General features: G+C 44.6%; 2 pseudogenes; one reads left to right on the top strand and one right to left on the bottom strand.

Annotated features, from left to right (window-relative positions):
* LOC119324530 overlaps nucleotides 1–1295 on the bottom strand; it is a 3959-nt pseudogene extending 2664 nt beyond the window's left edge.
* A 5521-nt stretch (nucleotides 1296–6816) lies between these two features.
* LOC119321149 lies at nucleotides 6817–9215 on the top strand (annotated as a pseudogene).
* Nucleotides 9216–17192: the final 7977 nt, after the last annotated feature.

The raw sequence follows: 17192 nt of genomic DNA, 5'->3' as shown, positions 1-17192 counted from the left end.
GAAAGCAACTGCTACTTAATCGTAGGTTTGCTTTCGTGCAAGGCCCCCGCTGCTGGAACAGGCGGTTGTCATTTTCAAGTAAACACCCCGCCCCCTTTCTTTGCCCGCCGGCCGCCTAGCTCGTTATTCTTTGAGATCTGGATAGAGTCTCGCTTCAGGGCGGGGGAAGCATGGATTCGATAGATCTATCGAATCCATGCTGCAAGCAGCAAGCGTAGGCTAAAAAGCCAATAGTCTAACGTTGGAGTAGGGCGCGCCAAAACAACCGGGGGCCCCGGAGGGGTCAGTACAAAAGTACTATATTCTTTCCACTTACTTTCATTGGCTAGCTGCCTTTTGTAGCGCGCGTACTCTGATCCTCTTCTACGAATCTACAACTCTCTTTACTGAGCGAGACTTCATCTATATCCCTAAAAGTGGATTTGGATTCCCATTTATTCTTTGAAGATAGCTTCAACTAGGCTCCACCTTAGAGAGGGTTTTTGGTTTGAATCAAGATAGGGTCAGGGGCACGTCGGAACGGTAGCTGCTTAGTCTCATCCGAGAGTCAAATCTCTTTTGTTCTTGCTTTTGTGTCTTTGAATAAAAAAGAAAGAAGGGGGTCGATTTAGGCTCCTTCCCTTCCACTGCATAGCTGCGCTATCAGGTACTACGAGCCCTCTGCCCCACGCATCTAACCAGCTCGCGTGGTTCACCGGTTCCACCGAAAACTCTCATTTGTTGAAGCGGAGCATAGTGTGGCCTCGAGCGAGAAAGGTCTCTTTTTTGGTTTATTCACTGATCTGAAATGAAACTTAGCACTTGTTTTTTTATTGATTCCTGGGGCTAGGCATTCGCAGAATCAGTCTATCCGAATCGCAGACGCACTTTTCAGATCAGTGAGGGCCTCTCCAGCAGAGCTGGGCGCCGGGGCCCTGGATGCGCTAGCGATCGGCACATTAGGGGAGTACTTGCCCGGGTTTCTCGGCCTGGTATCCTTATCCTCGCGTTCATGATATCTACATTCAACTGTGCCTCGGAGACACGGTCGAAGCACGCCCGCCCCGTGTGCGTCTTTCATGACATGCTTTGGTCCCGGGTTTCTTCATGTGGTCTTCTAGCGTTAGAAGAAGTCGTGTCCGTCCCGGACATCTGCAACGTCCTCTCACGCCTTTTTTGGGGGGACAAACAACGATCAGGAAAAGACGGACCGAACCCATTCGGTGACTTTCGCGGTCGCCCTCACTGAACCGACTTGGATCTGAACTATGATTCAGATCAAGTCTTACGGAAATTGGATTTCCTTTTCGTGCCATATGTCGCTTAGACTTTACTTTTTCCCCTTTCCGCCCTTTCCTCTATTTGTTCGATAGGGTGTTCATTTTATTCGAATTCTAAACCCATTGTCGTCCACAGTTTCCTTGTCGACGCGAAGGGGCCAGCAGCCCCCAAAACAAAGTCTGACATCAGAACTCATACCGCGGTTGTGGCTTGAAGGGCGCATGCAAGTTCTAAAATATTTAGAGAGTATGTGTTAGTACGAGATCGCGCTATCAACTTATTTCATCTTTCTCGATGATTAGGACAAAATTGTATCCCTTAGGAACCGTACATGCACCTTTGTTTGGATGCCGATCTAATATTGTTTCAATATGAAATACTTGAAGGCCACACGCAATTGACTCACCTACATTTTGTGCTCCCATCCTTTTGTAGAAAAAGCCTCTGCCTCTGGGGAAGTGCTCACATCAACTCCAATTTGGATGGAGCTTCTTGATGGGTTAGAGCATTTGCGAACCAAAAAGGGGAAAAACCCATCCTCCAAAGTAGTGAAGTGAGCCAGTACAATAAGACAATAGGTCTCATGGGCCAAGCCTGCTATCAGGCAGTGAGTGATAATCAATCCTGAAAGAGAGAAGGTCTAGTGCTCTCAGAAAATATTTGATTCGCCGAAAAATTGGCTTTATCAGACCAATCCATGTTCAGAAGCCTTCCATCAAAAGTCAGTGGTCTAGGCCGCTTTCCTTGACTTTGAATTGGATCTCATTCTTCTTCCTGGCACAAAAAGAGGGTAGACTTCATTCGAGACACATGGGTTCTTTTGCTTCCTTCAAAGATCTCGTCTTTGAGCCTCTAAAAAGAAGGGCATAGTATCCCAGCCACCTAGACCACCTAAAAGGAAGGAATTGGTCTTTAGCTTTGAGTGATCCAATCATTGGTGAATGGGTTCACTAAGGTAGAAGGAAAGGGCCCCTCCCGACCTGGGAAATTCACAGCAGGAAAGACCGGCGCCGATCAGCGAAAGCGAACCCTTCAGTACATCGCGTTCAGCCCTCCCTCAAAATCCCATTTGTTTTATTGAGGAATCACTCTTGATCCTCTAAAGGCTCTGCTCCGTCTATAACTCAAAGTCCATCTGTCACTCGTGGAAGCGCTTTAGAGTGTCTAGAAGATCCAGCAAACGGGGGTGCCAATGCTGTCCCAAGACCAGATCACGGTAGGTAGCTGCTTTAAAGAGGTTGGGAGACAGACTAGTGAACAATCTTCTTCTTGTTTTCTCTGACCTAGAGCACTCTTTTTTTCAATCGTACGAAGAAACTCCGTGAAAAACCCAGCTATCACTCCTATGAGACGGCTAACTCCCAACTCCCGATACATTCTTTAGAGTCGACCAAAGGACTCGTTGGTTTGGACATAGTTTCTTTGTTCCTGTGTTTCTGTTTTGCTCTCCCCCTTTTTTCACTTAGTTTAGTTGGAATGGAAAGAGAACTTCCTTCAGTTTTTCTTTTTTTTTGTTGCCTGGTTCGATCTCTCCGAGTGGAATAAGTGGGTCCTTCTTCTTTTTCCTGACTGATGAAGGTCGAAACTGAAGATCGAATCAAGCGGAGTCTGGATTCCTATGTTCGTACCAACTCAAATGATTGATGAATTGGATCTTGAGTATGCTCACTTCGCTACTCAGCAAGGGTGAAAGAATGACAAAGAGACTGACATCACAGAGGATGGGAAGGACCCAATTGCCTACCTCTTTCTTGGTCCACCCCCTTCCCCCCTGGTGGGTACTTTATAGCTCACAACACGAGATAGGCAGATATGTGACATAGAAAAATTGCTTTCATTGACAACAAGACTCTCTTCCTGATTGGGATTGGTCTATGCAGGATCTCCTTCCCTATGAGACTCTTGCTTCCCTTTGAAAGAGGCAGACCCCTACTTCAATTGTCATCTGACGACTCTTCCCCAGCTGCGGACTCAGACCTCTCACAACCAAAAAAAAGAAAATCAAAATCAAACGAATCCGAATATAACCAATCTATTGCCTTTGATGACTCGTTGACAGCCTCCTCAACCCAAGCTTCCATCTCCTGCTCCAGACATCGGCGCTTGCCCGCGCCAGTCCATGAAAGGTGGATGAAGGTGAGTTTGACTACGAACTCGAGGATGCTGGGAACGATCTCTTTTCGGGGAATCACTCCCGTCGAGAGGCCCTCTTCCTCCCTTTTTCTGAATCTGGTAGAGAGGCAAAAGAGAAGTCCAGAGAGACCTCGACTCTTTCAGGGAAAGGAGGGAGATCGAATGCGAGATGGAGTCCCTGCCGAATGGAATGGACATCCTTGGGGACAGTTGTGTAAGACTTAATTTACCATAAAATTGGACGGAAAAACTACTAAAAAGATCACAAGAAACCCAGCTCAAAGTGAATGGAGAGAGAACCCCTGCGCCTTGGAAGGATCTGAAGCTGTTCGGACACTCATAGACAAGTGAACTCCAATCCAGGATCCCTCGAAAAGTGAAGTGAACTAGCCAGGTAGAACAGTCAGGTTAGGAAAAGAGTCTTTCATGTCAAGGTGAACATAGACAGACAAGGTTAGTTTGTTTTCCTTAATTCTCAAAGAAAAGACTCGTTGCTGGAACCGAGAGCACTGGTGATTGCTTTCTTTCTAACCTTCAGCCGAGAAATTCCATACCTTCCACCGACTTCTTTTGTGTGTGGCCAAAACATGATGCTTTCCAATGCCGAGTACTTTTCTTAACAATGTATGAAGCCCGTAAAACTGAAATCGATCCAAATCCACGACCTTGACGATCGAGGCAAAAGGTTATTATTATGGTGTGAGCCTTCTTTCTTTTTGGCCTTAGATTATCATAAGCGAGGAATGGTGCGTGCTAGCCTTCAGACTATACTTTATTGTAGGGAAAGGGAAAAAATGGAGAATATCTTTAAGAACCCTAGAAAGAATTGCACTTGGAGCAACAGGGGTCAGGTCACACTATATCAATATCATAATTCTCTTTTTTTAATTGATACTGATTAGCCGTAAATCAATTTGATTTTGTTATGCCATTAAGGAAACACTATTTGGGATACAATACCCATTTTAGAACTGTTCACTACTAACAAATAGAATTTATCAAAATAACAAATAGTAACAAATAATATAGTTAATGGTTCCAATTTTTCCAAAATTTGGCAGTCTGTGACTGGAAATCCTTTCTCTTTTCAATAGAAAGAGAAGGTATTTAAGCAATGTGTGTTTTGAGATACAATCAATCGAAGAGAATAAAACTGGGTCCAATAAAAAACAGGAATGAATTTATTAAAAGGGATTGGAAAGGGATAAGTACAAAGGGATTCAACGATCTAAAAAAATCAAAAAGGGTTTAATAATCCCCTCCTACGAATAAAAATTAGTAAAATAATGTGGATGAATAAGATTGTGCTCGATTTTGGATCGGATTTGGCGGCGTGGCCAAGCGGTAAGGCAGGGGACTGTAAATCTTTTATCCCCAGTTCAAATCTGGGTGTCGCCTGACCAAAAAAATACTTAGGATTTCTTATTGTATTGATTGAACTCGACAAATTCTTGCCCTGCATAAGCAAAGGAAAAGAACTAGGCGTGTTGATACTGGATTTTACCATAGTTCTAGTTCTAAAAAAGACTGTCAATTTCTTCTTAAAAATAGGGCTCTGGCAGGGTTCTGGGTAGTGGCCCAAACCGATACCAATAGGGATGAGGGATATATACTTATGAATTTCATAATTGATTCTATTCCGCAATTCATAACTACGAAAGTAAGAGGTCGGAAATCTTTTTATCCAAAGGTCCCTAAAGGACATTCCTTTTTTGCTCCTAGGATTGAAGAAGAGATTATACGAAAGACTATCAAGACTTCCTAATTATCTGACACTACCTACACTAAAGTAAGGTCTACTGACTCTGTCTGGAATTAGATTGGATAGGCTGATGGGAAATTTAGGAGTTGTGGAAAGAAGAGACTTTCTTTCCATACTTACGAGAGACTCCGGGTACTCAAACATTCAATCAGGATGGTCGGTTAGCTCTTATCTTTTAGAATAACTTAGTAAAAAAAGTAAAAGTAATAAAGAAAATGAATCTCCTAACTCGGTATCCCATGAGGTTCCAATGGTTAGTTTTGGATTTTTTCAGGAAAGAAAGCAAAGAAGAAGGGAGGATTCTCTATTACCAACTTCCCCCATTGTCCTGTCCTCATTGGTCATTCATCTTTCCCGATCTAGTGACATCGTTCTTCAAGGTGCCGGAGGGTTTGAAGCATACCTACTACCCCTCCCCTAAGCTTAGTTCAGAGTTGCCTCAGCGCGCTTGATTAATAACTGGGAAAATCAAGGCTGGACAGGTCTTCGAGCCAACTTCAGGAAGAAATGCAAGTGAAAGAGAATGCTCTCGAGGGCGCAGGAGTCTTTTTCTGTCTTTCTTATTTGAAATCCAAATCGAAATGCCTCAACTTGATAAATTAACTTATTTCTCACAATTCTTTTGGTTATGTCTTCTCCTCTTTGTTGGAAGATGAGTACACATCGGGTAATCCGCCCACGAGAGCCCAATCACTAGAGGCTCATACAGAAAGCACTCAGCCCATAGCCCAATATTCAGACCACAGCCTATTATTCAAACCACAAAGGATCCGTCTTTCATCGTCCAATCTTCTCGATCGAACATATTGACATCAATACTCTTTTCCATGGCCATTCACGGCCCGCGAAGATCAACCACTCGTGCCCGAGATCACTATCCAATCAAAAACCAGACTTCTAAGATCCATCTCACTCAGACCCTTTTGAATGTAGCGGATAACAACAGAGTGGGGATATCGAATTGATATGTATTCGAATCTTAGGAGCTGGTAATCACTGATATGCTCATATTGGTGACGTTATTGTTGCTGTAATCAAAGAAGCAGTGCCCAAAATGCCTCTAGAAAGATCAGACAGAAGTAAGACGAGCTATAATTGTACGTACATGTAAAGAACTCAAACGTCACAACGGTATGATAATACGATATGATGACGGTTGTCATTGATCAAGAAGGAAATCCAAAAGGAACTCGAGTTTTTGGTGCGATCGCTCGGGAATTGAGACTTACGAATTTCACTAAAAGAGTCTCATGAGCTCCTGAGGTATTAAAATACTAGTAGTAGAGACTATGATATAGTAGGGTATCAGAATATAGATCAATTAGTAGATTGTGTCTGACGCATATACATGAAAAAAAAGAATAATTAGATAATAATAAGAATAAGAATTTGAATCTTAATAAAAGAAAGGGTTCGAATAGCATCTACTAATATTACTGAAAACTTTGTGAAAATACTTCTACGAGAAGGTTTTATTGAAAACGTTCGAAAACCATAGGGAAAGTAACAAATCTTTCTTGGCACGTGCCCCTGCTCCTGGTCTTCGAACTAGTCATCAATGGTCGGCAACATAGGTACCCTTTTTCGGTATGTGTTGCGAACACTTTCATTTTTAGCGTATCATCTTCTCTAGAGAAGCTCAAATCGAACGGATAGAGCAGATGGTCCAACTATAGAACTTCTTCTTTTTCATTACTTCCATGGTCATGCCCTGTGGCACGGCAGCACCCGTACTATTGAAATGGTTCGTCAGTAGAGATGTTCCCACTGGTGCCTCTTCTTCCAATGGTACTATAATTCCTATTCCTATCCCTTTATTCCCTTTTTTGGTCTATCTACATTTAAGGAAATTCATACGATCCATGGATAGAGCAAAAAGTGGAGTGTTGGTCAAAGCAAGCCGCCCTATTCTATTACCAGACAAAATGGAGAGAAGCTCATCCGCTAGAAATGCTTTATTTCGTTTCGTTCCTGTTCTTCATTTCCTTATTATCGAATCCATGGGGGACTTGTCATATTTAGAATCTTTCTGCGGTCTGCTCTGTTTACAATTCTTTCATACTCTCTTCTCTTTACCACGCGATAGGTCAGCGAAGCGTGAGCGGGCGCTCCGAAGTAAAGGCCAAACACTTCGGCCTAAGGGGAATGAGCAACAAAATGACAAGATGAGGTGCCCCGGGCACCCCCATATAGAAAGAAGGGTCGAAGGTTTTGGGCCTATAGCTTCCCCCCCCCCTCGTCGAGTGGTGCTTGTTTGGGGGGTGTGCCACCAGAAAGTAGGCTTGAAGCTCTCGCCTTACCAACGAGCCGACTACTGATGGCTGTTGATCACGACTACTACAAAAAAGTGAAGATGATCTTTCTATTTCACATGGAGGAGTGTGCATCTCTATGTTGGGTGTTCTTCTGTCGTGCGACCCGATGGCTTATGTGTGACCTGTGGCCCACACCTCATATTCTATTTGTTCAGGGCGGGCGGCGTGAACTCTGATTCGATCCGGGTATTCAATCCCGCCGCTGAGATGCTCAGTTGACTCCTTAACCTTGATAGGAAGATGGCTTATTCCAAAATTCATGCATAAGGGTAAGGAACTTTGGATGAATTAATGCGAATGGGTGTAAGCCTCGCTGCTCGGAAACACCCAGTGCTGACCACACTGAGAGACACGAAAGCGCAGGTAATGCCAGTTGGCGAAGTGGCGTTAAGCATCCCTAGCGGTACGCAAAGAGAGGTCGTGATGATATCATCTACGTCCGTACCGCTCCTCGTGGAGTAGATCCCGCATCCAACCAACCCTTTTTTGACCAGGGAACGGGAGAATTCCCACTACTGCTGGCAGGCCAGCCGGGCCGTGAGTGCGGTGGGAACGGGCTTCCCAAAAAGCGAGCCCCGGCCCGGGTCAGCATAGAATGGGGGGGACGGCCCTAATGTTGTTTGGTCGGGTTGCGGGCAGATAAAAGCGGACGTGGGGACTCGGGTCGGGGCACAGCGTAACTAAGAGAGCCATTCCATTTAGGGCGAGACAGAATGGGCGGGCACAAGTGGTCTGGTGTCCGAGCCGATTGGTCAGACGACCACCACTGCACATATTAGATTCTATTAGCCGCCTATCCCGGAATGGACTGGGATGGAATAGAAAGGACGCGAAGCAGCAAGCAAGGGATGAGCGCTTTGTTGCTAAAGCGCATACATTTTCTTGCTGGGTCAGTTTGTTTTTGGGGGGTGGGGCAATAAGCTTGCTTCTTCACAAGCTTATCCCCGCCCCCTTTCCTGTCCGTCCCGACCAGCAGCAGTTGGGTCTCCCCATCTCTCCTCAACTTCCCCGGTCTTCGGCCCGAGCTGTATGAGGCAGAAACTCGTCCCACGTACGGTTCGGAGGCCGAGCCCCACCCCTGCAATAATGGTGCGGCTTAGGTCAACTAATACGAATAAGATACAGTTCACTCAATGATTGCCCTTGGGTCCCAAACTCCATATGGGGAAGGAACGTTGTTGTTTGCAAGGTCTCGATCATTTACATGGACCCACTTCTCATTCCATTTGTGGGAATTTGATGATTTATAAACCGTCCCCAACGAGCGAAAGGTTCATGTTTGAACATGATGAATCACATCGTGCCGACCTGTTGCCCATAAACTTTCCTGCCTCATATGAGGATGGAAAACTGGAAGATTTTCTGCATCGGTGGATGAAGAATCACGAACATAAGAATTTCTGGTTTAGCATGTTCCCAGAAAGAAGATACTTTTTTTCCATTCGAGAAACGAGGAGCACGACTGAAGTGGCTATACATACAAATCCATTTACGGATCTATATGCTCCAATTGGAACTGGAAGTTCCAGAACTGGCGGCTGGTATACCACCATAATGAAATTGCCTTTTATTTTTAGTATTCGGTAGGATTTCTGTTGGCTTCATCGGGAGGCTCGCGTAGTTTGTTACGTCAACTCCAAAAGGATAAGTTGCATTGGAATCGAGAAAGTTTCGTTCATAATTGCATAAAAGGAGTAAAAATAGTGGCTGCGGCGCGTCGAGGGTCAACCTTTGATATCGAATAACCTTTCGATCCTTCCCCAATGGATCTCTATCCTCCTTTGAAACCAATAGAAGTTCACTGACCATCCCTGTCAAACATAACCCAAGGTAGGATCGAGAGGAGAAGAATAGGACTCTTGCTAGTATCATAACCTCTCGATGGGAGAATGAAACCATTAGATTAGTGGAAAGAAGACAGAATGGGAAGAAACCAGCCAACTTACCAAGAGGAAGAAATGATGACCACTTTTTGTATTATCTCGAAAGTTTTCATTGGATCTAGAAGTAATCACAACGTCACTTTTCGCCGGAGATTTCATGCTAGTTTTTGGAAACTTCAATTGATTAATGAGGTCAGGAGACTCTATAATTTGAATGATATGTGGAGAGAGCGGGGCATCTTACCCGCATCAATCGATACCATGGTGTCGCATATACACGAAGGTTATTCTTTATTTCATCCCAAATTGGTATACAAAACCTATAAATATGGTAGGGGTGGTATGACTTTGCGGGAACATTTCACTCTGGAAAGGCAAGATGAGCTCGGGTATTGTTGTGCCAGGCGCCCACTCATCAATAATGGTGATTGGCCTTGTATGGCTGCCCCATCTCTTCCAATAGATGTGCTACTTTTTAAAGCATTAGCTAATATCTTAATGCGGGAGTTTCTAGTGATAAGAAACAATCTTCCGTCTAGATTATTTTATTATAATGAAATGTTGGATTACCACCAAAGGTTCTGGGATGGTCAAAGTGGTGTAGAGAAAATAGTTTGTGTGGATTTGAGTCATAGTATCCGGTATGTTTCTACTCCACGTCTATGGAATACCTTAAAGTGTCTACACAATCTGGGTGTGATTTCCCACATCTTAAAGGAATTTCTATCTCTCCCGATATATAATGCTGACACTAACCTCCAAATTCCTCATTCGAATTGTATACCATTGATAGGTGAATTGAGCGACGTGCTCCTACATCTCTTTTTGCAACATCAATTCGATAGGGAGGTCCTGAGCCGGTATGAAGGCGTTCTTTATACAAGATGGGACACCAATGTCCTTCTATCTTCAACACGCTATGATCCATATCGTCTTGACCGTCCACAAATTCTAGATATCTTAAGGCACGTAAATCTAAGTGGATGTATTTGAGTGATCGAACGTGGTGGTGGAGGCATGGTCGTGAAGCCCGAGAAATCTCAGATATTCCTCAGTGTAGATGGTGATGTTAGTATCCCTCAACTAAGTGAAGGTAATACCACTATTCATCTCAACAAACTCATCAATATATCATCCAAACGTAATATAACCACTAATAGACGGAACTAGTTATATATGAAAAACTAGTTCTTGATTAACTTGTTATAGACGTAAAGCTATTTCCGCACTATTTTATATAGGTAGTATATGCAGTGTTGATCATATCCTACGGCTAACTCATCCTTATATGGCTCCCGGATCCTTAAAGAGAATCAAAGGCTATCTCGAGGGATGGTCAGAGAATCGGTTTATCTTCACGGCACTAGACGGCACCTTTATGAGTGCGTATAAGCTTGATTTAGAGCTAGAGCGTGCATCTAAAATAGTTTCATATCCCTTTCCATCAATCTTTCTTGGTGCTGTAGTACCCCTTCCTGCTAGCTTGATCTGGTGGCCTTCTCTTGGCCAGGACTATATATAATAGTTTATTGAGTGCTTCTTGGGTTGGTTCTCTTGAAGTGCATAGCCCGGCCCCTTTTCTCTTTCTTCCAACGGAAAGGGTTCTCTTCTCTTCTGGTATGGAGTTCGACTAGAACCTGCCGCTTTTCCAGGTTTGGGTGCGGGTGGATCTCATATCTTAGAGGACAAGGCGGGGCTTATTCCCAAGGTCAGGTCCCATGCCGGTGGACTTGAAATATGAAGATCTTAAGCTAAGCTACGGGGCCGGGAATATACTCCAGGTTGGGAGATCTGTCCTGCCATCGGGCATGCAAGAAGCTATGTGCGCAGGGCATCAGAGGCTTACTCAAATGGAACATATGAATCCAACCTTGCTTGACTCTCTTTTTCATACTTGCCCTCGGGATCAGTGGTAGATTCGTAATGTTCTTACTCATGGGTAGCAGATGATGGATCCATTTCTGTTGAAGCAGTGGAGTGAAGAGGAGGGTTGGGTCCCGCCTCACAACGAGCCCGGGTAGCTAGATAGGTAGATAGTAGATAGCAGTCCGGATACTGATAAAATCTGAAATAATCTTCTTCTTGATTGAAAGAAAGCCTGTGCCGGAAATAGAGAGAGTTCTGCTCTTGGTTGACATAGATCGCTTTACTCTCAAATTGACATACATAGAGTTGAAAACATACTCCTCACAAATGATCATAGTTCACTACTAATGAGCGAGTAACTACTAACGTTACGAGCAAAAAGACGAATCTACTTGGTTCATATCATATGTTCCGCTCCATTGACAGGTTCATATATGTACCTGATGTTCATGGAAACAACAGGATGATAATCCGTTGATGGGAAACTCACTTTGCTATGCTAGGAAACTGACTAATGAAACTAACAAGTTCAAGTGCTCTAGTCAAGTAGTAAGCTCCAGTGGGAAGCGCTAGTCCAGATAGAAAGAATAGACAGGAGGATTGCCAGGTTGGTCCACACAGGTGCATATCTGTAGGTTTCAGCACCGGATTCCAGATCGTTGGTACCCGATGTTCAGTTCATGGGAATGGGAATGTAGGAAACTCTCTCTTCCGTCCGGAACATATAGATAGATTGATTGCTGTAGCAGCAAGTCAACTAGATCCAGTGAGGAATGAGAACCTTTCCGGGGGCAAGGGGGGGCGAAGCTACTAGCTACTATTACTATTGGCTATGGATGTCCTAACACGAATGGAGTCTATACGAGCAGAGGAAAGCGAAGCGTATTGGCTGGTTCGGAGTTCAGAGTGCACTGGTTCTATTCTAACTAGACTCGCATCATAAGTTTGCCTTCTTTAAAATCCCGCAAAAGTACTACTGGCAGCTCCTATATGAGGTTGATGCCACGAAGATTATCATATCTACATGAAAGGAAAATGAATGTGATGTACACTAGAAAAGATACCAAGCAAGAGGATGTGCGCAACGTCGCGCTCGAAAGTCTTGTCTATGAAACCAAACCCTAGTTCCGTGAGGAGGAAGACTCTCTTCGGTTGAGGGATGGATGGACTAGTGCCGTAAGGATGAGTGATGCTAGAGGGAAGTAGATCAATAGGTGCCGCATGCTTACTACAGTGACAAGGAAATCAAACAAAGTAGTGGCCAGGCTCAAGAATGGGTGAGTCAAGTAAACTTGCCAGTAAGCCGGGAAGACGGTAATGCTAGGGTATCTCCAGTCGAAAGGATGCCGGATCCAGCTAATACGGCTACGCTTGCGGAATAAGAGTGCTCCTACTCCTACTTATTCTTCTAAGAATAGGCCCGGTGCTAACTCCACCTTTCGGACTGCCCTTCATCAGCACGAAAGTAAGATTGGACATGATAGACGGAAGCAGAATCGAGGCAGTATCAGTTTCCAGGTTTCGAGGAAGGAAATGTCCGTGGGGCTCTCTTATCTTCTTAAAGGATGAGTGTGTATACAACCAACCTATAATACGTATTTTTGAGGTTCCTATGCTATGGTATCCAGGTTCCCGTCAAGGAAGGGATAGGGTGCCGTGTTTTCCACAGAACAGTCTGGTGGAATCCAGTGGTATATAGAAGCTCTGTGCCCTTCTCTTTCTCCTGCAGCAATATGAACTCAAAGGGATCCTTTCCTACCCGGGACAGCTTCATAGCTCCTACCTTTACTCTTGATTTGCGCAAGAGTGCTCGTCAGTGATCTCCATTCAAAAAAGTGGAAAGGAATGTTCCATTGCCACGAACAATATGGGCTTTCTCATGGATTCCCCTTTTTCTTCTACACATTATACTAATATAATTGGATTGGGAATTCGCAGGAATGGGTATTGAGAGGAGGATCACCATGGCCAAAACAGCTCTTGTCAGCGACAAACTCTATGATTTGCCAATTCCAATCGATTTGCATATCAACAAGCAGGGATGAGCACATCTGGAAACCATGACTTCCTCTGGATGCGGACCAATATATGCATAAACCTTCATTGGTTGGGTTCTCGTTTCTCATCGAGAGTGTTGAGACTATATTTCTGTCACGCCCAAGATGCGACCCTATCCTAAAGGAACTTGAAGGTCCCACCAAGGATAGAAGCGGATCTTGAAGACGCTTTTGCAAGGTGGATATCATTACATCAACATTACATAATAGATAGGAATACATACAAAAGGCATACAATGCCACACGAATACAACATCATCTTACATAAGCGCACCATCCGCCTACGGAGGAAACACAAACAGAAACTCAAACGACATCCGCCCTGCTAGCCCAGGCTGCCGACCTGGAACCTATCCCCTGATCGAAGAAGAAGCAGAAGAAGAACTCCAAAACAAGCAAACATCGCTCTCGCGTCATGATCATCGCATAACTTGTACCTGCAACTGTTGTTGTAGTAATCTGTGAGCCACGAGGACTCAGCAATCCCATTACCATTGGTATCAAGACTAGCAAAGCTTAATGGGAAAGGAAGGGGTAAAGTGGTGAGGTTGCAGCAGCGACTAAGCAAGTATGGTGGCTAACATACACAAATAAGAGCGAGAAGAGAACAAACGGAACGGTCGTGAAGCTAGTAATGATCAAGAGGTGATCCTGAACTCCTACTTACGTCAAACATAACCCAAAACCGTGTTTACTTCCCGGACTCCGCCGAAAAGAGACCATCAGGGCTACACACACGGTTGATGCGTTTCAATTCGGACCTGGTGTCAAGTTATCTACAACCGGATATTAACAAATTCCCATCTGCCACATAACCGCGGGCACGGCTCTCGAAAGTTTATACCCTGCAGGGGTGTCCCAACTTAGCCCATGAAAAGCTCTCGCGATCAACGAAGGATATTCCTTCTCCCAGGAAGACCCGATCAGTCTCGGAATCCCGGTTACAAGACATTTCGACAATGGTAAAACAAGACCAGCAAGACCGCCCGATGTGCCGCCAATCCCGATAGGAGTTGCACATATCTCGTTCTCAGGGCAACACCAGATGAGCAATCCGTACAACTAAAACCAGACCTCAAGTTTCCCTAAGGGGGCGCTGCAAAGGGCTCTGGTTCGGACCAACACTTAGACAAGCATTGGCCCGGGGGGGCTAAGATAAAGATGACCCTCGAGAGAGTGACTCCCAAGGGAAAAGTAGGTGGTGGTGAGGCAAAGGGTAAAACCAAGGTTGGGCCTTGCTGGAGGAGTTTTATTCAAAGTGAACTGTCAAGGGGGTCCCATAAATCACCCAACCGCGTTAGGGACGCAAAATCCGGGAACATAATACCGATATGACGGAAACTAGGGCGGCAAGAGTGGAAAAAAACACCAGGCATAAGGCCGAGCCTTCCACCCTTTACCAAGTATATAGATGCATTAATAATATAAGAGATATTGTGATATCCCAACATAACCTTGTCCACCATGGAGCAATCTTCAACTTCACCTGCAACTAACAACGCTATAAGAGGGGCTGAGCAAAGTTGTAACATAGCCAAACAACGGTTTGCTAGGAAGGGTGTCAAAGGTTAGAGGTTCATGGCAATTTGGGGAGGCTTGAAGAACAAGTGATAGGAAGCGCAGCATAGCGATAGAACAAAGCAACTAGCATAGCAATGATAGCAGTGAGATCCAGGATAGCGGTCATCTTGCCTGAAATCCCGCAAGGAAGAAGAACGAGTCCATGAAGAAGATGAAGCCACGAAGACGAACCAAGCGTAGACGAATGAATCCTCACGATCGCAATGAAACGGGAACTATCGAGAAGAAGCACACAACACGGTAAACACACCACACATATACATGACATGATGCACACTCAAGTATGATGCATGACAAGGCTACATGAAACTACTCATGGCAAGAGATGATGCAAACAAGAGCAACACATCAAAGCAAGTTTAAATGAGGCCGGAAACAACATATAACAAATCCGGTAGGTCCTCATATGCAAGTTTGAAAGTTGGTCCAGATCTGAACAAACATTAAGTTGAAGTTGTTAAACAGCAAGTTAAAGAGCGCCAAGAGGATCTACACGAAATTCTAGTCAAGTTACATATAATGTTCATTTAGTTCGGAGCTACGGCCTACAAGATATGAGCAAAACAAGTTAAGCATGGCATTGATGAAAAATGCATACATACATCAAGCAAACACCTCAAAACAAGGATGCAACATGATAATATGAAACTACATGCAATTCTAAGCAAGTTTCATATAGAGCACACTCAAAACGGAGCAACGGTGCAACACATACACTCTATACAAGTTATAGTAACAATCTACCCAAAACAGCAACTAGGCATCTTGCAAACATCAAAACAACAAGCTACAACACACCAACATAATAAAAAAAGGCCTGGGCATGAAGTACAGGTAAAGCATGACAAAACATGAACACTGAGCTATCTCCAGAAATCACTAGATCATGCTCAAAAGGACATGGCAAGATTGCAAATAATAAAAGTTTCAGGCTTAGCAGAAATAACATCAGGTTGCAATGTTTAGAGCTATCAAACAACATGTTACATAAACTTAACATGGCAAACAAAGGCATGGCATGCTAGTACTAAAGACAAAGAACAAAACTCCCTTACTGAACTTAATCCAAAGATCAACAGAAAACATGGTAGGATCCATGCAAACATGGCAAATGATATGACAGATTCATACATGGCAGGAACAACAATAAGTAGGCATGTTGGTGAGCTTGATCCACTCACCACAGAGCAATACATGGCATCGCAAGGTGACCAACAGTAAGAAGGCATGTTTATGAAGCTAATAATCGCAAGAACATGTTCATAGGATGCATGGATCACTAGCAACAACCATGGCAACATTGAACTTAATGTTAACAGGCTGACAGCAACATTATTTAGCAAGTTTGGAGGAAGATAACAACAAGTTAAAGCATGCTATAAATGCAACCAGGGACATGAATGGGAAGAGCATGACATGTGTAACAAAACGTCCTTAGTGAACATCTTCAGATTATGCATAGAATGACTTGTAGCAGCAAGTTAACATAGCATCATGATGTAACAGATTCAACGTAGCAAAACAGCAACAGCAAGTACCCTAATTCACGAGCTCGACGCACTCAGTACAAGATTCACAAAAATACATGGATTGCACCACTGTGAAGATGGCATGGCATACTTCAAAACACATGTAGGGCTCAAGCTCATAGGATGCACACACAAAATGCAACGAAAAAGACAAAACAGCAAGTTATAACAGTTTCAGCAGATTAACATCATATAGCACTCTTGCAACGATGATAAGGGCATCAAGATGGATCCAAACAAGCATGGCACAATGGAACCAAATTAAGAGCATCTCACGACGAACATTTTGATATATCATGCACGCAAAACGGAGCTACATACACGGAGGTATGGCATGACAAAGAGGTGAACAAAATGTCATAAAACAGGGACTTGGCAGTTTTCTAGAAAAAAACGGACGCGCGAGAGAATACTAAAATGCGACCGGGGCGGGATCTAGGCGGGGCTCACCATGGGCTCGGCCCAGGAAGGAGGAGGAGGCAGGCAGGCTTGGGCTGGTGGAGAGGCGACGCGGGCCGGGGCTGGAGCGGCTTGCGGGGCCCACGTGGCCCACGCGGTCAACGCGCTCGGGCGCACGGTCCCGAGCAGGAGGCGGAGTAGGACGCCGGCGAGGAGGCCATGGTCGGCGGCAGCAGGGAAGATCGCCGGATCCGGGGGAGACCGATGAGAATGGATGGGTTTGGGCGCGGGGGCGCCAGATCTGGCCTCAGGCAAGGTTGCCACGCTCCGGCGACGAGATTCGAGGCGGGCGTCGGCGAGCTCTTGCGAAGGAAGAGGCCGACAGGGCGGTTAGCGAGGGGAGAGAG

Source organism: Triticum dicoccoides, chromosome 6B, assembly GCF_002162155.2.
Source record: "Triticum dicoccoides isolate Atlit2015 ecotype Zavitan chromosome 6B, WEW_v2.0, whole genome shotgun sequence".
In the NCBI taxonomy this organism is placed as follows: Eukaryota; Viridiplantae; Streptophyta; class Magnoliopsida; order Poales; family Poaceae; genus Triticum; species Triticum dicoccoides.
This window is presented reverse-complemented; position numbering and strand designations above follow the sequence as displayed.